The 23,542-nt window shown below is 42.3% G+C and overlaps 1 long non-coding RNA gene across 1 annotated transcript in view; it reads left to right on the forward strand.

Annotated features, from left to right (window-relative positions):
- The window catches only part of LOC144599437 (uncharacterized), a 34,434-nt gene extending 14,079 nt beyond the window's left edge, over nucleotides 1-20,355 (forward strand). Inside the window, exons 2-3 of the long non-coding RNA XR_013547998.1 lie at nucleotides 17,755-17,943; nucleotides 18,412-20,355. This is a non-coding gene — a long non-coding RNA (uncharacterized LOC144599437). The remainder of the gene's footprint in view (nucleotides 1-17,754; nucleotides 17,944-18,411) is intronic.
- Nucleotides 20,356-23,542: the final 3,187 nt, after the last annotated feature.

Raw genomic sequence — 23,542 nt, forward strand, 5'->3', positions numbered from 1 at the left:
TTAGATCACATGGTATTGGGGGTAGGGTATTGACATGAATAGAAAATTGGTTGGCAGACAGGAAACAAAGAGAAGGGATTAACAGAATGGCAGGCAGTGACTAGTAGGGTGCCACAAGGATCGGTGCTGGGAGCGCAGCTATTTACAATATACATTAAAGATTTAGATGAAGGAATTAAAAGTAACATTAGCAAATGTGCAGATGACACAAAGCTGGGTGCCAGTGTGAACTGTGAAGAGGATGCTATGAGGATGCAGGGTGACTTGAAACAGGTTGTGTGAGAGGGCAGATGCATGGCAGATGCATTATAATGTGGATAAATGTCAGGTTATCCACTTTGGAGGCAAGAACGGGAAGGCAGGTTATTATCTGAATGGTGTCAGGTTAGGAAAAGGGGAAGTACAACGAGACCTGGTGTCCTAGTACATCAGTCACTAAAAGTAAGCATACAGGTACAACAGGCAGTGAAGAAAGCCTTCATAATGAGAGGAGTTGAGTATAGGAGTAAAGAGGTCCTTCTGCAGTTGTACAGGACCCTAGTGAGACAGCACCTGGAGTACTGTGTGCAGCTTTGGTCTCCAAATTTGAGGAAGGATATTCTGGCTATTGAGGGCACGCAGCGTAGGTTTACTAGGTTAATTCCCGGAATGGCGGGGCTGTCATATGTTGAAAGACTGGAGCTACTAAGCTAGTACCCTAGGCTACTAGGGGATCTTTTCGAAATATATAAGATTATTAAAGGGTTGGACACGTTAGAGGCAGGAAACATGTTCCCAATGTTGGGGGAGTCCAGAACCAGGGGCCACAGTTTAAGAATAAGGGGTAGGCCATTTAGAACGGAGATGAGGAAAACCTTTTTCAGTCAGAGAGTTGTAAATCTGTGGATTTCTCTGCCTCGGAAGGCAGTGGAGGCCAATTCTCTGAATGCATTCAAGAGAGAGGTAGATAGAGCTCTTAAGGATAGCGGAGTCAGGGGGTATGGGGAGAAGGCAGGAACGGGGTACTGATTGAGAATGATCAGCCATGATCACATTGAATGGTGGTGCTAGCTCGAAGGGCCGAATGGCCTACTCCTGCACCTATTGTCTATTGTCTATTGTCTACTCAGAGGCATTTAAATGTTCTGAGAGTCAGACGTAAACCCATCAGTTCCTGATGAAGAGTAACAGGTGCACCCCATATTTTATTTGGTTATCTGGTGACCACATTTTCCAGGAAGTGAATCTTCAGAAATCATGGTGAAGCCACAAAAGACTTTCTCCATTTTATTTGGTATTTCCATCAGAAAATAATTTTCCTTTATTTTGTCAAAAATAATTGAGAGATTTATGGCATTACAATAGTTTATTTAACCAGTTCTCAAACAGTTAATGTCTGTTGCTAAAAACACTGTCGGCAGTCTAAGTCAACACCATCTTAGATTAAATATCAACTTGAAAATTCCCAGTAATGAGGGCAACATTCCTGAAATGTCTAATGTGCGCTGATGTAAAAGATATTATTTTGCATTTTTTATTGATGAATTCAGCTGATAAGCTTCATGGATTACATATAGCAATAAAGTTAGGGATACCTGCTTGACAACTCTTCAAAGAGTTGAAAATTGAATTACTCTGTTATAATTATAATCTGTATATGTCATGATGGTCTTCAGATTAAGTTCCTAGTCTATATAGAATTATCAAGGGAAGCGATAACAAGGATGATTATCGTATCCTTAGATCAGATAGGGAGGAATGGTTAAAGTCAGAAGGGCCAGAGTCATAGAGTCGTGCCGCACAAAAACATACCCTTCAACACAACTCATTCATGCCAACCAAGATGCCCCATCCAAGCCAGTCCAATATGCCTAAGCCTGGCCCATATCCCTCTAAACTTTCCCTTACCATGTATCTATCCAAGTGTCTTTTAAATGTTGTTACAGTAACTGCCTCAACTATTTCATCTGGTAGCTTGTTCCATATACCCACTGACCTCTGAGTGGAAAGGTTGCCCTCAGGTTCTTATTAAATCTGTCCCGTCCCCCCCCCCCTTCACTTTAAACTCTATTCCCTTCATGATTTTACACTTCTACAAGATTACCCTTTAGCCTCCTGCACTGCAAGAAATAAAGTCCTAGCCTGCCCAACCCATAAATCTTCTCTGCACTTTTTCTAGTATGATTTTTTTTGTCCTGCTGAAAATTCAAGTATAAATATTAGTTGAAGACTGGATGGGACACTTTAATTCTCTATAAAAATAGATGGCCAATTAAATTGGATTAGGATTTCATGAATAGTTGAGCTCATTATTTTCCAGGTAGGCATCGTGCAAAGAAAATATACAGGATCTTCCGAATGTGAGGAGAAAGTGGTAAAATAAAGTAGGAAATGCAAACTATGAAAAGTAATATGAATGCACACCTTTATAAACTCTGAATGACGAGCAATCTAATAATGCTGTCCAAAGTCTGCCTCACTTAGTTTGGTCTGTGTAGTTGTTTTGGAAGAAATGATTGATATTTCAGCCAGTAGTCCATGAAATTAATATTTACTTATTGCCTTATTGTCATGAGCAGCAATGATGTATGTCGACAGAGACCTTTAAACTTGGTTAATGAGTGCTCAATTCATGAAGAGTCTATTTTTTGTGCACTGTAATACTCTAGCAAAAAATATCAATACACAGATATGGATTAAACTACTCTTAAAAACAATCTGTGAATTTAAAAGATATTTTCCCAAGGGGAGAAATGATTTTTAAATGACAATTTTATCAATCAACTGCAAACGCGATTGATTAACTTCTAATTAAGAAGGAATGTGAACAAAAGTACTTGCCCCAGAGGGATAAATGAAATAGTGATAATGATTTAAATTGAAATTTTACTTCATGACAGCAGTTTTTTATGAATGATTGTAAAACAAAGACTTAATATGATGCACAAACTTTCAGCCTGACGCCAATGTGAGATGGGAGATGCAAATCTTAAATTGAGATTTTGTTAATAACGTATTTATTCAAACACATGTTATTGTTGGGTGCTTGTTACATTCCTGTCCTCATTAATTTGGTTCTGACATCATTGGTATCTTAAATTTTAAAACAACTGCATGTAATTCATCAACTTTAACAAACTTTAACAAAATGCTAACATTGATTTTCCAAAGAGTCCGTGTGAAAAGGTAAATAATCTCAGAGATAATTCGTTTTTGGTATGGATTGCTCCTGACAATTACTTTCAGAGTTGAAGAGTTACCCAGCTTATTTAAAATAAGGATTTGCCTGTACTTCATCGAAAGGATACTTACCTGATCAAACATTCCAGATATCTGCACAGTAAGCACTTTTGATCCTTTACAGCCATGACATACCTAAGCCAATGACAATGGCAATTCCAAGGCATAGGAATGCAAGAGGCTGCTGACAGTGGCAGACTCAGCCTGGTTGATCACAGGCATCGCCCTTTCCACCATCAAAAGCACCTGAATGAGGTGCTGCCTCACGAAGGTGGCATTTATCATCAAGGCCCCTTCTCACTGCTACCACCGGGCTGGAGGTACAGAAGCCTCAAGCCTCACACCTCCAGGTTCAGAAACAGCTACTTTCTGATATCTGTCATGGTTTTGAACCAACCTGCACTCTAATCCTACCTCGAAATGTAACAAAGTCGTAGCTCAAGTAATATCAGTGCATCACTCTTAGATGGGCTCAATGATTTTTATGCGTGCCTCAAAAGGAGAACATTTTTGGGGTCCCCACAGCCTCATGATAATGTAATCTCAGTCACCTGGGTGGATTTCAGAAGATTCTTCTTGAGGGTAAATCCTTGGAAACATCCAACCTGAAGGTGCGGCTGGCCACGTTCATAAACCAGCATGAACCAACTGGCTGGAGTTTTTTCAGGCATCTTCAACTTCTCACTACTGAGGTCCAAGATCCACACCTGCTTTAAAAGGACATCTATAATCTCAAGAAGAGCAAGGTGACATGCCTTAATGACGTCCGACTGATGGCACAAACATGGTGATGAAGTGCTTTGAGAGGTTGGTTATGATACATATTGACTGTCATACAGCACAGAAACAGCTCCTTCAGCCAGCTTTCCCATGCCGACCAAGGTACCCCATCTACTGTTCCACCTGTCTGTGTTTGGCCAATATACCTCTAAACCTTTCCTATCCATTCATCTGGCCAAATGTCTTTTAAAAATTGTTATTGATTCTGCCTCAATTACAGGTACATCCTCTGGCAGCTCATTCCATGTACCCACCACCATCAGTGTGATAAATTTCCCCTTCATATTCCTATTGAATCTTTTCCCTTTCACCTTAAACCTATGTCCTCAGGTTCTTGATTTCCCTGCTCTGGTAAAAGACTGCATCAAACTTATCTATTCCCCTCATGATCTTATCTATCTCATCCCCTGGGCTGCAATAAATAGTCCCAGCCTGCCCAGCTTCTCCCTATAGCTCAGGCCCTCATTCTTGTAAATCTTCTCTGCACTCTTTTCAACTTAACACCATCTTCCCTATAACAAGTTGACCAAAACTGAACACCATGCTTCAATTGTGGCCTCACCCGCGCCTTGTACAGCTGTACGATAACATCCCAACTTCTGTACTCAAAACCCTGAGACTTCGGCCTCATTAAGGTACTGGATCCATTAGAATTCACCTACCATGACTGTGCAATAGCAACATCGTCTTTAAACTCACAGGCACCACCACCATTGTTGGATGAATAATGGGTAACAATGAGTCAGAGTACAGGGGGGAGATTGATAATCTATTTTATTGGTGCCAGAACAACAATCTTGCTCTCAACATTAGCAAGACCAAAGAATTGATTGTTGATTTCAGGATGGAAAGCCAGGGATCCATAAACCTTTCTTCAGAATCAACAGCTTCAAGTTCATGGGCGTGCATTTCTCTATACTGGGCCCAGCACATTGATGTAATCACAAAGAAAGGGTCTGAAGAAGGGTCTCGACCCGAAACATCACCCGTTCCTTCTCTCCTGAGATGCTGCCTGACCCGCTGAGTTCCTCCAGTATTTTGTGATACCTTAATCACAAAGAAAGCTTATCAGCACCTCTATTTCTCTCTGCCTCTCCACCTCTATGAAGTCTGGAGATTCGGTATGTCACCGAATACTCCCCCAAACCTCTACAGGTGCACCATAGAGAGCATGATGACTGGTTGCGTTACAGCTTGGGTCGGTAACTCGAACACCCAGGATCAATGGAAAGTGTAGACATTGCCCAGTCCATCACTGGTATTGACCCTCCCCATTACACAAGGCAGCTAATATCATCAAAGACTCACTCCACCCTGGCCATGCACTCAACTCGCTATGACAATTGGAAAGAAGGTACAGGAGCCTGAAAACCATGACCTCCAGCTTCTTCCAAGCAACCATCAGGCTCATGAACACTGCACAACACCACCACAAACCTACCTCAGCAACTGTGATCTTCTATGGACTTTGTTTTGGGTACACTACAAACTGCAGTTTTCTACTGTTATGGTCTTGTCACCTAGAATTACTGATTATTAATTTGGTGTTTTTTGAATTATTGTATATTCATTTGTGTGTTATTGCATTAGTGGGGCAGTAAAGCACAGCTAGTAAGAATTCTGTTGCTAGTCCATGTGACAATTAAACAGCCTTGACTCGTGACAACCTGCTGCACTGTCATAGATTTGTTTTCCAATTATGTATTTAGCTTAGATATACAACACAGAAACAGGCTCTTCGGCCCACCGAGTCCACGCCGACCAACAATCCCTGTACACTAACACTGTCCTACACACTAGAAACAATTTACAATCTTTACCAAAGCCAATTAATCTTCAAATTTGTACATCTTTGGAGTGTGGGAGGAACCCGGAGCACCCGTGGAAAACCACGCAGGTCACAAGGAGAACCTACAAACTCCATACTGACAGTACTCTTAGTGGGGATGGAAGCCGGTCTCTAGAACTGTAAGGCAGTTGCTTTACCGCTGCACCACCATGCCATTGTTGCACCAATGTCTTTTTTTTTGCAGTCTTACTTGTAAAATCTGTGTAATTTATGTATAATTGATGTAATGTCTGAGCCTATGTGCCTGTGATGCTAGGGAAAGCACGATTTTCATTGTACCTGTACCTCACCCTGCTTGTATATCGCAATAAACTTGACTTGACTTGACTTTCTCACTATTGATGGTGGCACTAATATCTAGAGCAATAGATTGTCAGAGATTCCAGCTCTTTGGTTGTGAAGCAGGGACCCAAAAAATTTGACCCAAATATATTTCTTGATTAGTTCGGGTGTCAGAGGTTGTGGGAAGACAGGAGAGTGGGGTTAGGAGGGAGCGATAGATCAGCCATGATTGAATGGCGGAATGGACGATGGGCCGAATGGCCTATATCTACTCCTATCATTTATGACCTTATGATCTTAAAGGCACATGGTACCCACGAATTCAAGACAACATGACATATTTTCTACCAGTTAAGTGATTAACTTAACTCTGCCAGTTAAGTGATTAACAATAGGACAGCTAGGCAGAAGCATGGCAGCCCAGTGATCAGGTCAGTGAGTTACTATTCCAGATGACTGAACTCAAAGACATGGTAACCCAAATCAAGTCAAGTTGGTAGAAAATTTAAGTTCAGTTAATTAAATTCAATGGGATTGATACATGATTGTTCTTAAAATCTCACCATCTTCACTGATGTCCTTAGGGAAGAGAAAATGCCAGCTCTCGCTTACATGTCCTCCAGATCAATAGCAATGTGACTGACATTTAACTGCCTTCAAAACACATTGCATTTAAAGGCAATAAGGGTGATAATAAACACTGATACCATGCCAGTCATGCACGCATCTCAAAATGAATACAAAGCATGCTACGAGCAACTGCTGATCCACAATGCTTGAGGTAGTTGCGCACAGGATGCATTTTTTAAAAAGTTTACGAAATAATCATACATCATCTTTGCTGCGTCTTATTTGCTTGGAATGTAGTACTCAGACTTCATGAATATGACCAGCAGTAGCCCCATGATGAACAGAAAAGTGGAATTGATTACTTTTTCACTAGAAGCTTCACAAGAAAATATTTTGTTTTGTACCAAGGTCTGCCTATTTTTCTGCACACATATGTTCTAATTGTTTTGTTTAGAGATAGAGCATAGAAACAGATCCTTCAGCCCACTGCGTCCACACTGACCACAGATCTTCCATTCAAATGAATAGGTGATGTTTCGGGTCGAGATCCTTTTTCGGGCTCGACCTGAAATGTCACCTTTTCCTTTTCTCCAGAGCTGCTGTCTGACCCTCCAGCTTTTTGCATCTATCTTTGGCTTTCAGGTAAATCTATGCTACTCCCTAGAATGAATGAGGTGAACAAAGAAATTAGAATTGTAGCATTGAAATTAGCATTAGCATTAGCATTCGCAAAAGTATTGCCGACAACAAATATCCAGCTCTGATGCATAGGGTTTAGGTGAGGAGACTAGTCACCGAGATTGGAAAGTAGCACTGCTCCACTTTTACCCCGCCACTCAGGAAAGGAGGGGGAGAGAAAATTGGGAACCAACAACCAGCTGGCCTGACTTTAGTTACAAGGAAAATACTGAGATCTGTTATTGAAGAAGGGGATGCAGGGCACTTACCAAAAAAAATAATAGAATTGGGTTAATTCAATATGGATTTATGAAAGGAAAATCATGCTTGAGGGAACTATTGGAGCTTTATCAGTTTTGTACCAACAGAATAGATAAGGAGGATGAGCCAGCTGATGCGGTGTATTTAAACGTTTAGAGTCATACAGCACAGAAATAGGCTCTTCGCCCCAACACATCCATGCCGACCAAAATACCCCATTTAAGCTAGTTGTATTTGCCTCTATTTGGTCCATATTCCTCTCAACCGTTCCTATTCATGTACCTGCCTCGGCTACCTCTTCTGGTAGCTCATTCCATACACCCACCACCGTCTGACAGAAAAAGTTACCTTTAGGTTTTTATTAAATCATGCCCCTCTCACTTGAAACCTATGTCCTCTAGTTTTTAGATTTAGATTTAGAGATACAGCGCAGAAACAGGCCCTACGGCCCACCGGGTCCGCGCCGCCCAGCGATCCCCACACACTAACACTATCCTACACCCACTAGGGACAATTTTTTTAACATTTGCCCAGCCAATTAACCTACATACCTGTACGTCTTTGGAGTGTGGGAGGAAACCGAAGATGTTGGAGAAAACCCACGCAGGTCACGGGGAGAACGTACAAACTCTGTACAGACGGCGCCTGTTGTCAGGATCAAACCTGAGTCTCCGGCGCTGCATTCGCTGTAAGGCAGCAACTCTACCGCTGCGCCACCGTGCCGCCCTTGATTCCCCTATCATGATTCCCCTATCTAGTTCTTGATTCCCATATCATGAGTAAAATACTATGAGCATTCACCCTACCAATTCCCCTCATGAGCTTATACACCTCTATATGATCACCTTTCAAGCCTCCTGTGGATCACCCTTAAAGTCATAGCCTGTGCAAACTTAATGACATCCTTCCTATAGCAAAATGACCAAAACTGAATACAATATTTCAAATATGGCCTCACCAATGTCCTGTACAATTGTACATAACATCTCAACTTCAACACCCTGACTGATGAAGCCTAATGTAACAAAAGCCTTCTTCACCATCCTATCTACCTGTGGCACCACTTTCGAGGAGTTATGCACGTGTGGAGGCGCCGTAACGGCTGCGGTTTGCTGGCAGTCTGTTTGTCCTTTTTCCTTTTTTGTTTGTGTGTTGGTGTTGGGGTGGTTTGTTTTTGGCTGTGTATGTGTGGGGGGTGTGGGGGGTGGTGGGGTGGGGGAAATCGTTCTGTTTTTAGGTCTCTTCCTCGGGGGGAGACTTCGCCGCGGGGCCTTCCATCGCCCGGTGCGGCTCGGCCGCGGGACTTTCCATCGCCGGTGCGGCTCGGCCGCGGGAATTACCATCGCCGGTGGGGCTCGGCTGCGGGACTTACCATCGCCCGGTAAGGCTCGGCCGCGGGGCCTTCCATCGCCCGGTACGGCTTGGCCGCGGGATTTTCCATCGCCCGGTACGGCCGTAGGACTTTCCAGCACGGCGCGGCTTGGCCGCGGGACATTCCATCGCTGGTGCGGCTCGTCCGCGGGACTTTCCATCGCCGGTGCGGCTCGGCCGCGGGACTTACCATCGCCGGTGCGGCTCGGCCGCGGGACTTACCATCGCCCGGTATGGCTCGGCCGCGGGGCCTTCCATCGCCCGGTACGGCTCGGCCGCGGGGCCTTCCATCGCCTGGTACGGCCGCGGGACTTTCCAGCGCCTGGTTCGCCTCGGCCGCGGGACCTTCCATCTCCTTGCGGGGGCTGTGCGGGTTGGTCGCCTCGGTAGGGGTCGAGCTGTCTGTCCGTGGGAGGGGCATGGGGGAAGAGAGAGGAAGTATTTTTGCCTTCCATCACAGTGAGGGGGTGTTTGGAGTCACTGTGATGGATGTTTGTGTTGGGGTCGTGTGCCTTGTGTTCTTTTTTTTTGCTCTGTGACTGCTGGCATATGAATTTTGTTCGGTATCGAATGACAATAAAGGTATTCTGTATTCTGTATTCTGTACAACTGGATCCCTCTGCTCTACAACACTCACAGAGCCATACTGTAACTGTGAAGGACTTGCCCTGGTTTAACTTCCCTAAATGCAACGCCTCACACATATCTGCATTAAACTCTGCTCAATATTCCTTAACCCGCTTGCCCAGCTGATCAAGATCCTGCTGTAACTTTTGATAACCATCTTCACTGTTGACAATACCACCTACCTTAGTGCTATTTACAAACTTACTAATCATGCCTTGTACATTCTCATCCAAAATGTTGATAGAAACCAAGAACAACAATGGGCCCAACACCTATTTCTGAGGCACGTCACTAAACACAAGCCTCCAGTCTGAAAAAAAAAACTTCCACCACCACCCTCTGCTTCCTTCCATGAAGCCAATTCTGCATTCAGTTAGTTAGCTCTCTGTGGATCACATGCGATCTAACTTTCCATGTTGCCTACCATGTGGAACCTTATCAAAGTCTTTGCTGAGGTCCATATTGACAACAGCAACATCCTTGCCTTCGTTAACCGTTTTGGAAATTTCTTCATAAGGTGCTTTACAAGAGCTTATTAAACAAAATCAGGACACAAGGTATTTGGAATAATAGACTGAAATGATTTGAGGATTTATTAATGGACATAAAAAACTGTGGGAATAAGCAGGTCATTTTGGATAGGGAGGCTGTAGCCGAGGGCTATTGCAAGGACCAGTGCTGGGGAGCCAGTCTTTCACAATATTTAGCAATTATTTTGTTGAAATCAGTTTTCTGATGGTAGTAAGCTAAGTAACAGTGAGGACTCTGAGGAAGATATAGAGAGGTTTGGGGAGGCAAAGGCTATGTGAATGGACAAGGAAGTGACAAATGGAGGTACAATACAGGAAAAAAAGTGAGGCCATCCACTTTGGCAGAACAAAATTAGAGACAGAGTATGTTTTAAATGCGAGGGACTAGAAGGTGTTGGTATTTACAGGATCATTAATGTTCTTATATATGAATCACTGGAAGTTAATATGCAAGTTCAGCAAGCAATTAAGAAGCCAAAAGGTACATTGGCTCTTATTACAAGAGAATTTGAGTACAAGATGAGAAATAACCAGCTTTAATTAGACAGAGTCCTGGTGAGACCACATCTGGAATATTATTTACAGGTCTGGTTTCCCTGGCCTTTTACACGATAGAGAGACTGCAATGAAAATTAATCAGAGAGATTCTTGGGATATCTAATGATGGTAGATTAGGCAGATTACAGTATATTGCGCTCTCTTGAGTTTTGAAACATAGAAACATCGAAAAGAGTAGGCCATTCAGTCCTTTGAGCCAGAACCGCCATACAATATGATCCTTCCTTCCTTCTCTCCCGAGATGCTCCCTGACCTGCTGAGTTACTCCAGCATTTTGTGAATAAATCGATTTGTACCAGCATCTGCAGTTATTTTCTTATACAATATGATCATGGCTGATCATCTAAAATCAGTACCCCATTCCTGCTTTTTCCCCATATCCCTTGATTCCTTTAGCCCGAAGAGCTAAAACTATCCCTCTCTTGAAACCATCCAGTGAATTGCCCTCGGTGGCAGAGAATTCCATAGATTCACAACTCTCTGGCTGAATTTTTTTTTCCTCATCTCAGTCCTAAATGACCTATGCCTTATTCGTAAACTGTGACCCCTGGTTCTGGACCTCCCCAACATCAGGAACATTTTTCCAGCATCTAGCCTGTCCAATCCTTTAAGAATTTTATATGTTTCTAAGATCTCCTCTCATCCTTTTAAATTCCAGTGAATACAAGCCCAGTCGACCCATTCTTTCATCATTTGTAAGTCCCTCCATCTCGTGAATTAATCAGGCGAATGTACGCTGCACTCCCTCAATAGCAATAATGTCCTTCCTCAAATTAGGAGACCAAAATTGCACACAATATTTCAGGTGCGGCCTCACCAGGACTATGTACAACTGCAGATAACATGTTCCCAATGTTGGGGGAGTCCAGAACAAGGGGCCACAGTTTGAGAATAAGGGGTAGGCCATTTAGAACGGAGATGAGGAAGAACTTTTTCAGTCAGAGGGTGGTGAAGGTGTGGAATTCTCTGCCTCAGAAGGCAGTGGAGGCCAGTTCGTTGGATGCTTTCAAGAGAGAGCTGGATAGAGCTCTTAAGGATAGCGGAGTGAGGGGGTATGGGGAGAAGGCAGGAACGGGGTACTGATTGATAGTGATCAGCCATGATCGCATTGAATGGCGGTGCTGGCTCGAAGGGCTGAATGGCCTACTCCTGCACCTATTGTCTATTGTCTATTGTCTATTGCAGTAGGCCGTCCTTGCTCCTAAACTCAAATCCTCGCACAATGAAGGCCAACATGCCATTAGCTTTCTTCACTGCCTGCTGTACCTGCACGTTTACTTTCAGTGACTGGATGAAACATGAGAAGTGATTTCATTTGAAATATACCAAATTCATGTTGGGTGTTACAAGGTGGATAATTCGCTCGGGTAGCTTACAACCCAGCAATATGAACATTTAATTCTCTAATTTATAAGTAACTTCTACTTACCCCACCCCTCCTCCTCCCCCCTTGCCCCCTTCCTCTACCCTAGTCATTTTAACAGTTCCGCAATTCTCCACATCGTTTCTCTCGAGATCACATCAATCAGCTTGAGATTGTTGGCTTCTCTCGAGCCAACAATGGGCTTACCAGGCACCATCCTGCCCGAGGTCATTTGTAGCTGGCTTTGATCAGTTCTGACATTTCCTCCCCTCCAGCTCTTCAAACCACCAACCCACACCCCCTCCCCCACAACTCCCACCCACCTACCTTTTCAGTCTGAAGAGGGGTCCCAACCCGAAATATCACCCAACCCTTTTTCTCTGGAAATGCTGCCCGACCCGTTGAGTTACTCCATCATGTTGTGTCTATCCAAAGTTGGTTTTCCCTGTCCTGGGTATCTGGACCCAAAGATCACACTCCCAAAGTAAGCAGGTGGTCATTTAGGACAGAGATAAGACGGGATTTCACCAGATGGCAGTGAATTTTTGGAAGAGAGCCACAGGTGCTCAGTCACTGGGTATATTCAAGGAAGAGTTTGATAGAAACTTAGATACTTAGATATGAGGGAAATCAATGGAATTTGGTTCTAGGATAGAATATTAGCCATGATGAAATTGAATAGTAGAACGGGCTCAAGGATCTAAATTACTAACTATTTCTTGTATTGCTGTGCTCCCTCCAAGACTAATATATTCTTCTGGAGGTTTGGTGCCCATTTGCTTATCAATTGTTGGACACCGCAGGCCAAGAAAGCACATCATAACTAAGTTCAGCAAATTCCACATTATTTTCCAGTCAATTTCCCTCTCCCCTTAAAAAAAATCCATGTAGCACAAGGTGTAGGACTCAATTGTTAAACTTCAAGCAATAGACAGGCAATATTTTGAGATGGGACTCTTCCTCAGACTCAGTTTGTGATTCCTATGCTTTCCTGCAGTTCAACCATGTTCCGTCCTGCACTCACTGCTACAACCATGTCTGTTTCCTCAGCACGTCTTCCCCGCCATCTTGTCCCACTTGGCTTCCAACTGGCTCCACTTCCGCACCTCCCCATTCAAGCCCAACCAGAGCTTTAGGTATATTTCATCGACCACTCTCGCAACAGTTCTCCCTCCATGCCCTTTGCTCTCCCTCTCCGGCACGCACCAGTACCTTCTGGCCCCCGCTCAAAACTCTCGACTATTCTGCAAAGGCCAAATCACTGTACATGAACGGCGGCCTTTCAGTGCGGCACAGTGGCGCAGTGATAGAGTTGCTACCTTACGGTGTCAGGGACCAGGGTTCGATCCTGCCTACGAGTGCTGTCTGTACGGAGTTTGTACGTGATCCCTGTGATCGTGTGGGTTTTCTCCAGGTGCTCCAGTTTCCTCCCACATTACAAAGATGTACAGGTTTCTCGGTTCATTGGCTTCGGTAAGTTGTAAATTGTCCCTAATGTGTTGGATAGTGATAGTGTATGGAGTGATCGCCAGTCGGTGTGGACTCGGTGGGCCGAAGGGCCTGTTTCCGCACGGTATCTCTAAAGTCTAAAGTCTAATAGTATTCTATTGCTTTTTCATCCTCCACAATCAGTTTCACTCCTCAACGTATTGTGAAACTGATAGCCATTACGGTGAAAGATGCTCAGTACCATTGCCAAGAAACTTGTATTTTCTGCAACAACATTGTTTTTATATGATTGGGAACAAAGCATAAGGAGAAAGCAGAGAAACTGTTGAAAATACCAATTAATCACTAAGAATACTGGCATCAATGAGTTCAACATACATATGGAACATAGTTAATTTGGCCTGTGTTGAATTTTTAACGAACTCTGCATTGCTGAGCACAGTACAGCATGGTCTCGTATCTCTGACTAGCCAAAAGCACACAACATATGCCAGCCCAAAAACACTTGACAGGATCCAGATATGGTGGGTTAGATCAGGCAGAATGTCCCTTAGACAATTACTATGAAGTATACTTGGCAATCTGTTAGTATTCTGCATTTGAGACTCAAAGGCAACGGTAGCAGAACCGAATGGTTAAGTTTTCATTCTAACTAGCTAGGGAGTATACTGAAACTGCAGCAGGCAAACCTGAGTTCAAAAAAAGTAAAGGCAGGCATATTTATTACTTTTTATGCTTCAAGAGGACCAGTTAAAATCTATTTCACTGTTTCATATTATTTGCTGTTCTTTCAACTGTTATTTGTTAGAAAAAAATACTTCAGTTCAAAGCCTGAAGCTTCTAGGGATGGTGAATCAGTCTATCTTTGAAGGAGAGGAGAACCTGATGAATCAAAAAGTGCATTAAATAAGGGGTTCTCTGATATTTGGATCCAACAGATATTAACCAGTTAGAAGTACACTCCACCTCAAATGATGAAAGACTACTTTTATGATACTGATAAAATATTAATCCTCTATGTCCAACAACCTGTGAAAGCCTAATGAAAGACCGGCCTGTAATTCTCAAAGAAGTCTTACTGTTATGAACTCCTGGACTTTCAGCCACTTAACTAAAAACAAATTATACAGAATAGCATTACTCTTGTACCTTAACAGCATATGATTGCGATGTTAACACAATTTATATATTTTTATATATTTTTATTACAATGAGAGGAAAGCCTGCTGAATAAATACTATTTATGTCCTCTCTCTCCTTAATTCCTTCTTTGTTTCTTTGTGCATTCCTTGACACATTCCTTACACTTTGATGGGTATGATGCTGAACAGGTGAATTGCAGTTCACCTGCTGAGGTACATGAGGGCAATCCAAAGCACTTCAATGGGGGTTTGCAATCTATTTCTTTATTATTGTCAATAGTTTGGACTGTTACCTTTGGGCAGCATCGTGGCGCAACAGTGCAGTTGCTGTCTTACAGCACCAGAGATCCGTGTTCGGTCCTGACTACATGTGCTGTCAGTACAGAGTTTGTACATTCTCCCTGTACTGAGTGCTCTGGTTTCCGCCCACTCTCCAAAGACGCACAGGTTTGTGGATTAAATTGGCTTTGGTAAGTTGTAAAATTACCATTAGTGTGTATACGTTAGTGTATGGGGTGATCGCTGGTCGGCAGAACTCAATGGACCAAAGCACCTGTTTCCGCGCTGTATTTCTAAAGTCTAAAGTAAAGCTTGTTCCAAAAGCTTAAATTAGCATCTTGCAATGTGGACCTGAATATCAGCACGTTTCTTAGTACATTCCTGTGAGTCAAGCTGTTGCAAATCTCTTCCTTCACTCAAACTTGGCATCTCAAGTCAACTTGAGTTTATTGTCATATGCACAAGTACCGTGGGGTAAATCTTGCTTACAACAAAATTACAGGCACGTAACCTCAGGCAACACTCAAGAACATAAATTATACAAAACGTATGCATAAATTACACATAAATCATGAAAGGCAGTGAAAAGAAAAAAAAAGACTGCAAAATAAAAGGCATTAGTGCAGGACACAAGAAAAAAACAAGTCCATGGTGGTCTGTAAGTGGCAGTCTGTAGTGTTTAGTTGCCGAGATAGGATAAGGGTTGTGTAAGTCAGTTCAAGAACCGGATGGTTATTTCTGAATCTGATGGTGTGCCACATCAGACTTCTCCACTTCCTGCCCGATGGAAGCAACAAGAAGAGGGCCTTACCCAGATGCTGGTGATCCTTCATGATTGACTACGCCTTCTTGGGCCAGTGCCTCATGTAGCTGCTTTCGATGGTGGGGAAGGGCTGTGCCTGTGATGGACTAGGCTGAGTCCACCACTCTCTGCAGCTTCTTGCATTCCTGGGCTTTGAAATTGCCATATCACGCGGTGATGAAACCAGTCAGGATACTTCCTACAGAGTTCCATCTGCAGAAGTTCACTCGGTGACATGCCCAATCTCTTTAGATTTCTAAGAAAGTAGATGCGCTTGTAATGACATCCATGTACAGCATTGGTGGAGGGAATGGACAGGCAACATTTCAGGTCAAGACCCTTCCTCATAGGCCACTAAACATCCCATTTTAAACTGTTATTTCGTGCAACAAAGCTGGGGACAACTTAATTCATAGCTGATAATTCGTGATATATTATATATATCTCAAAACTGATTATCCCCATCGTTGAGCCGTAAGAAACAAAGATTTTCTATTATTTTTCTATTTTCATATTTCATGGACTTGGCTGTTGAGGTCATGCATTCAGCCAATCAGCAGCATCGTTACAAGAGTATAATGAGCCGATAAAGCACTTGACCAATTGATAGGGATCGCCGTGCATGTGCTTGAAGACCAAGATGGTGGCGCCCATGGATAACCCGGCCACAGTGAAAGCTGTCGTATTTCCGTTGAAATTTTGTGTAATGCATGTCGTTCCTTCAGCTAAAAACAATTTTATTACATTTCTTAATGACAACTGGAAACGATTTGTCGACTTCGAAACAATGTGGCTCAAATTCGACTGCTAGAGAGTGAAATTGTCACCGAGACCGCGACGAGATGGGAATTGATTTTCGTGATGTAGAATCATGCATTGCTGCACAGTCAACAAGTGCCAAAATCGGCTATCACTATAGTTGTTATCGACACTTCTGTGACATCAACAAAGAAATAAGCAAAGAGAGCAAAACTTCAGTTCCAGATGGGTACAAAAACACAATTTATAAGCTTAAAATGGACATCTATTTTGATAAACATGCGCTTACTGATCATTGAACATTCTTTTGTTTACAAAACAAATACCGTAACCATGGTACTGTGCGTATCCCATTCTGATCACTGCTGCACTGGCTGGGCAGTGAGTCAGCATTGCATGACGACTTTCAGTCACTTAAATTTGAGCATTAACATGAAGTAAAGGTGTTTTGCAAACCCAAATTCCCATGGTGCTTTTTTTTCTCATTTCTTTTTCAAAAGTATGCTGCCTTTTCAAAGTATGTGCATGGGCCTGACCGACCCAATTTTATTTATTTTTTGTTCTGAATGTGCAGGGTTTTTAGTGTCTGGTTATGGCAAACATATATTTTATTCCTATCTGCCCTTGTTTTTATCCCATGCACATTAAAATATATATTTTATTGATTTATTTTTGGATTGAGCATGAAGCAGAAAATCAACAGTTAGTTTAAAGATGGGTAGATACTTGTTTCTTTGTTTGTTCATGTATCCATTATCCATTGTGGACCAATTTAAAATGAACATTTTATTCCATTTTGTAGTTTATTTTTAGTCATTAGATCAAAAAGGAAATATGAGACCAAAGTTTGTCACTGTGTAGTAAAATATGTTGAATCAATTTGAAGCAGTTTTTTTTTCAAATGGGTTTAATTTGGAAATAATTTGCTGCTTTGTTTGCTGTACGTTTGTTTCTTTATTTTTAATATGGTAGGCCCCTACCTTTCTTATTGTGATGAGTTGTCAGTTTTTCTTCTTAAAAAAAACAAGCTCAGGGTTCAGTCCATTTTTTAAAACAAATATGATACTGGGTATTTTATTGCTTTAAATCTAGTCAGTTTGAATTCCTGGTGTGTTGGATTGCATTCACTAGCCTCCCCTTCCTCTTGACAGAAACATAGTTTTCCACATAACACGGTGCCTTTTTGCAATATATATATTTTCTTTGCCTCTTTTTTGTTTGTTGTCATTGTGCAGATGAGGGAACAGACATGAAGCAGCTAGATGATGAACGAATTACAGTCCAAGATGTAGGAGAGCCACCAAGTAAACGTAGGCTGCGATCAGATGTCAAGGGCGGACAAAGAGAGTGGAGGAAACGTCACATGCCCCCGGAGGAATGTATATTCTGCCATTCAAATAAATCCAAGCCAAACAACATAACAGGTAATTATATGCGAGGGAAACAGCTTGGTAAAGACTGAAAAATATGCAACCAAGCGCTCATATTTTCACTATTTCTCCCAGTTATTGGCCTTATTGGAATAAAAATAAAGCTTTGAATTATTTTGACTTTTAAAAAAAAGCACTATCAAATTATTTAATAAATTTGATGTATGAATTTAAAACAAAACAAAAAAATTAATTGATTTTGCTTATTGGTAGTCGGCTAGTAGAGCAAAATTAATATGGTTGTAAGCCTCACAAAACACAATACTTATACTGTTAAAGTACAAATACGCAATAGCTTGGGCATTGATAAAACAGCTCCTCGTCGGCTCAAAGTGGCTCCCAGTTCACACCATAATCCTGTGAACTGGGAGCTGTTTCTTTTTTTCCTTTCAAAATTATCTCCTGGTTAATTTTTTGTTTTTGTTTTGCTTTTGTTTTTGTTTTTATTTTTCCCCCTTGCAGGTAAATGAGCACTAACAAGACTGGTTAAATGTGAACTTGTTACCGGTGGACAACTGTTAGAGGGAGCATGAAGAAAAGGACACATTGAAATGCTGGAGCAGACAGAGGATAATAAGGACTTGGTTGCTCCTGAACTTCAATATCACCGAGATTGTTGTAAGGATTATACAAGGTTTCTTAGTAAGACAGGTAAGCCATTAATAGAAATCCAAAGTGGGTACATGAAAGCATTCATGCGGTTCTGTGAAGATACCATAACAAAGAGACTACTCCAAGGTAAAGAGATATTAACATTGGCCAGACTTAATCGTATTTTTATACGCACCATCAAAGAAGTAGAAGACATTGATGCACCATACAGAACATGGAACTTGAAGATATCATAAAATGCTGGAGAAACTCAACGGGTCAGGCAGCATCTTAGGAGAGAAGGAATGGGTATCGAAGAAACATTCCCCCAGCTGGGTTTTTTTACACCATCCAATCGCAACATGAGCTATACTGTTTTCAATGAACACCTATGTACTGAAGATTTGACTCCAGATTTGGCCGATGATGACTAATTATCATTTTATTGCAAGTACTTATTTTTTCCCTTAATAATGCTGCTGAAACTTGTGAGTTTGTTCTGGTCCTGGATTCGGAAATAACATTTTTTCAGTTCATGTGTTTTGTGAGACATGTATAATAATTATTAAAACCCTGTAATGCAGCTCATAAAAACATAGATAAGAAAAAATACATTTCTTAAGATTGGTGAACATATCATCACAAAATTGACCCGGTAACAAGAACATTACATCAGCGTATAGTTGATGCACCATTCCTTTAAATGAGCTTTCATTAATTGCATACTTAAAATTTGTTATTGAATGAACTCAAAAACCTTGAGAAGATGAAAAGTACCCCTTTACTATATCAACAATCATGAAATTTGCAAAGAAATGTTAACATCGCATCAAGATATATTTGATGTACCATCCATTAACATAGGTTTTCATCAACTATAGGTTAAAAAATCATAAGTACACCCTGTATTTTGCACCAGAAGCTTAGACAACAGCCCCCCAACAGTCCCCCACAGATTAATTAGTATAAATTGTAAAATTGGCCAGGAAAAGTCCACATTACATTAATGTATAGACAATAGACAATAGACAATAGGTGCAGGAGGAGGCCATTCGGCCCTTCGTGCCAGCACCGCCATTCAATGTGATCATGGCTGATATGTACTTGATATGTATTTTCATCAACTGCACGTTAAAAAATTAGTGACCACCCCCGGTATTTGGGGACATTGAAATTTGTGATCAGGGGGGCATACCCAACCAGTCTATGATAATTTTAGGTTGTCCCCACTGCTGTTGCACGAAAATCCCATATCGAGCATATAAATGGCACATGGCCTATCAGACTTAGAGTTTGAGGAAGTGTTCTGACTGAAGCGTTGTCTGTACATTCCCTCTACAGATGTTGCATGGCCCACTGGGTTTCTCCAGCAGTTTGTTTATGCTCACGATTCCATCATCTGCAGTTCCTTGTACATCCATTTTACTGCTCCACTGCAAAATCTCCTCAAAGTAGGCCTGGTTCCCTGTTCTCTCCTTCTCTCCAATGGGTGTTCTGTGAGACCCTCTCCCACTGCTCCCCCTCTGTGATTTCTGCTTCTCTCCGGCTCTTCAAACAGGTTCTGACCCAGACTCGCTACTACAGTCATGTGTCTTTTCTTCGCACTTGTCTTTTCCACCATCTTGTCCCACGTGGCATCCAACTCAGTTTCCATGCCTCCCAGTTCGAGCCCAACCAGGGTCTAAGGTGCCCACATCCTTACATCCTCCGCCTGTCGCAATGGTTCTCCCTCCATGTCCTGTGCACTCCCCGCCATGCGTCCAGACCCTCTGATGATCGTTCCGGCAGCTTTGAGACGATCTCTCAGATGCTCCAACTCACCGATAAAAACTGGAATGAGGTGTCCTGATTTCTAATCTCTCTGCAGGGTAATGCTGATAGTGCATATTCCTCAATGGAATTATTTCTGCACTTAAATAGAAAACTAAGTGGCAGACTGTACTACTCAGCAGGAGACTTTCTGTAGACATGCAGCACTTCTGTGTAACTAATGCCTCACCATGCATTGATTCCAGAACGTGTCTATTTCTCTGTAAAATAAAAGTACTGGGGTTGCATCTTCTTTTGCTACAGATGTGGGTGACAAGTTCATTCTTAACAGTTTCGTTGATTTGTGTTCTTTTAGGGATGAACAAACATAATTGCAATAGCACCATATACACTTGTAATTATTAATGTATTGAGTAACCCAAATTTCTGACACATCCTGCAGGGGGTGAGACAAACAGCCAGCAGATGACAGCACACTATGTAATGTACATTACAGTAATGTACAATAATGTACATTAAGCAGATGCAAGAATATTGCAAGTTCAGCTCCACATATTTTACCTTCACTGGCCAAAGCTAAACATGGCAATTTGAGAAAGATGGTAGCCATAAGAAAAAAAGAGAACTTAGAGCAGTACAGTGGAATATCTTGCATTAAATGTTTTTCCCTTATCATGTACCTGTACACTGTAAATAGCTCGATTGTCATCATGTATAGTCTTTCCACTGACTGGTTAGCATGCAACCAAAGCTTTTCACTGTACCTCGGCAAGTGACAATAAACTAAACTGAACTGAACAGGCCCTTTGATCCACAGTGTCTGTGCTGAACATGATGCCGAGTTAAACTAATCTCCTCTGCCTGCCAATAATCAAATATCCCGCCATTCCCTGCATTTCCATGTGCATGTCTAAAAGACTCTTAAGTGCCACTGTCATATCTGCTTCCTGCACCACCCCTGGCAGCATGTTCCAAGCACCCATTACCCTCTGTGTGAAATACTCGCCCCACAACACTCCTTCAAACTTACTTGCTCTGAACTTACAGTTATGCCCTTGAGTCATTGACATCTCCACCCTGAGAGAAAGGTTCTGACTGTCTACCCTATCTGTCTCTCGTTATTTTGTAAAATTTTATCATGTCGCCCCTCATTCTCTGGAGCTCCAGAGAAAACAACCTCTCCTTATATACAATACCCTTTAGTCCAGGCAGCATTGTGATAAAGCTCTTCTGCACTCTCTCCACAGCATCCAAATCCTTCCTGTAACAGGGCAACCAGAACTGCACACAATAGACAATAGACAATAGACAAAAGGTGCAGGAGGAGGCCATTCGGCCCTTCGAGCCAGCGCCGCCATTCAATGTGATCATGGCTGATCATTCTCAATCAGTACCCCGTTCCTGCCTTCTCCCCATACCCCCTGACTCCCCCTGATACCCCCAATACTCCATATGTGGATAAACCAACATTTTATAAAGCTGCAACATGACTTCCTGGCTTGCACTCAATGCTCCCACTAATAAAGGCAAGCATAGCATATGTGCACTTTACCACGCTCTCTATTTGTGTTGCCACCTTCAAGGAATAAAACAAGATGAAGATCGCCAAAGAGACTCCGTCTAGATGTAGACCAATTCCACACAGTGCCTTCCAGGCCCATTTTGCAATGCTGAAGGTATCAGCAAACTCACTATTGTTTTTGGTCTGTGAATGTTTGCAGCCTCTTTACTTTATGCATCTCAATATAACTCATTGTGATCTCTGGCTTACTAATTCGACATCCAGCAGTTACTTTTAATGTAGGATGTCCATCCTGGGACAGCTGATTGGCTTGGAGATTGTCATCATATCATGTTATAGGAGCAGAATTAGGCCATTTGGCCCATCAAGTCTACTCTGCCATCCAATCATGGCTGATCTATCTCTCCCTCCTGACCCCATTCTCCTGCGTTCTCCCCATAACCTCTGACACCCATACTAATCAAGATTCTATCTATCTCTGCCTTAAATATATCAACTGACTTGGCCTCCACAGCCTTCTGTGGCAAAGAATTCCACAGATTCACCACTATCCGATTAAAGAAATTCCTTGTGTCCTCTCTCTTTTTTTCCCGCACCAATCTCTTGTGCAGCTGAACTGTAGATACCACATGGAGAGGTCTTCAAGAAAGGAGCGAGAGAGAAAATGGGGAATTATAGACCAGTTAGCCTGACATCGGTGGTGGGGAAGATGCTGGAGTCAATTATTAAAGAGGTAATAACGATACATTTGGATAGCAGTAAAAGGATAAGTCCAAGTCAGCATGGATTTATGAAGGGGAAATTCTGCTTGACTAATCTTCTGGCATTTTTTGAGGATGTGACAAGTAGAATGGATGAAGGAGAGCCAGTGGATGTAGTGTATCTAGACTTCCAGAAATCCTTTGATAAGATCCCACACGGGAGGCTGGTGAGCAAAATTAGAGCACATGGTATTGGGGGTAGGGTATTGACATGGATAGAGAATTGGTTGGCAGAAAGGAAGCAAAGAGTAGGAATAAATGGGTCCTTTTCAGAATGGTAGGCAGTGGCGAGTGGAGTGCCGCAAGGCTCGGTGTTGGGGCCGCAACTATTTACAATATATATTAATGAATTGGATGATGGAATTAGAAGTAACACTAGCAGGTTTGCAGATGACACAAAGCTGGGTGGCAATATAAACTGCAAAGAGGATGTTTGTAGGTTGCAGGGTGACTTGGACAGGTTGAGTGAGTGGGCAGATGCGTGGCAGATGCAGTATAATGTAGATAAATGTGAGGTTAGCCACTTTGGCGCCAAAAACAAGGAGGCAGATTATTATCTCAATGGTGTCAGATAAGGTAAAGGGGAAGTGCAATGAGACCTGGGTGTCCTTGTACACCAGTCACTGAAAGTAAGCATGCAGGTACAGCAGACAGTGAAGAAAGCTAATGGCATGTTGACCTTCATAACGAGAGAATTTGAGTATAGGAGCAAAGAGGTCCTTCTGCAGTTGTATAGGGCTTTGGTGAGACCACATCTGGAGTAATGTGTGCAGTTTTGTTCTCCAAATTTGAGGAAGGACGTCCTTGCTATTGAGGCAGTGCAGCGTAGGTTCATGAGGTTAATCCCTGGTATGGCGGGACTGTCATATGAGGAAAGATTGGAAAGACAGGGCTTGTATTCACTGGCGTTTAGAAGGATCTTATGGAGACGTATAAAACTATAAAAGAC

Source organism: Rhinoraja longicauda, chromosome 1 (assembly GCF_053455715.1).
Source record: "Rhinoraja longicauda isolate Sanriku21f chromosome 1, sRhiLon1.1, whole genome shotgun sequence".
Classification (NCBI taxonomy): domain Eukaryota; kingdom Metazoa; phylum Chordata; class Chondrichthyes; order Rajiformes; family Arhynchobatidae; genus Rhinoraja; species Rhinoraja longicauda.